We start from the raw sequence: 903 nt of genomic DNA, 5'->3' as shown, positions 1-903 counted from the left end.
GGGGGGGTGATGTAATCGACTTACACCTCCCCTGAAATAGCTGGTGTTGTGCCAAAATTTGAAACTGTTCTGAAGCTAGTTAGAGACATTATTACTGTGTCATTCCGTCCTCTATTCCACATTGCAGTACCTTGGACAAGTTACTCCTACCACTGATTGATGTTGGTCAATGTCTGCTGTAAGGAATTTGATGGACAGAGGCTGCTTAGGAATCATGAAAATGTAGATGTATTTGCACATTTTTTACCAATTTAAGTCAGCACAGAATACAGAAAATTGGGAAAAAAAAAAAAAAAGAAAGAAAACTGTCACTTATAATATCTGTTCTGCACCTAGTTACAGATACTCCCTTACCATTCCCACAATCAGAAATACATTAAATCAGTGATTGGCTCTTTACGAACTTGCAACAAATGACAATATTTTCGCAAATCACAAAATATTAAATAAATAAACAAACATGGTGTAGAAATGGCTGTGTGGTTAAGAAGCTTGGTTTGTAACCAGGTGGTTGGGGGTTCAAGGTCTTTGCATGGCACCTTGGGCAAGTGTCTTCTGCTATAGTCCCACACATATATGTCTGTGTGTGTCTTTGTTTGTCTCCTGCTCACTGTCTGACAACCAGTGTTGGTTTGTTTGTGTCTCTTTGACTTAGTGGTAATGAAGATTGATAGAGTAAAAACAAATCAACTCAGTACTTGTGCACTGGCATTGATGTGTTTGACTAAAACCCTTCAAGGCTGTGCCTCAGCATGGCTACAGTTGAATGGCTGAAACAGAGAAGAAGGGTGGAGAAAAATATACAGAATTTTGTTGTTAGAAACACTTAACATACCACGAGAGAGGGAGAGAGAGGGAGGGAGAGAGAGAGAGAGGGAGAGAGAGGGAGGGAGAGAGAGAGAG

The 903-nt window shown here is 40.2% G+C and overlaps 1 protein-coding gene across 1 annotated transcript in view; it reads right to left on the bottom strand.

Moving 5' to 3' along the window:
• The window catches only part of LOC106873647 (angiomotin), a 37,305-nt gene that overhangs the window by 13,560 nt on the left and 22,842 nt on the right, over window positions 1-903 (bottom strand). The window lies entirely within an intron of this gene.

The sequence above is a fragment of the Octopus bimaculoides genome, chromosome 4 (assembly GCF_001194135.2).
Source record: "Octopus bimaculoides isolate UCB-OBI-ISO-001 chromosome 4, ASM119413v2, whole genome shotgun sequence".
Classification (NCBI taxonomy): domain Eukaryota; kingdom Metazoa; phylum Mollusca; class Cephalopoda; order Octopoda; family Octopodidae; genus Octopus; species Octopus bimaculoides.
This window is presented reverse-complemented; position numbering and strand designations above follow the sequence as displayed.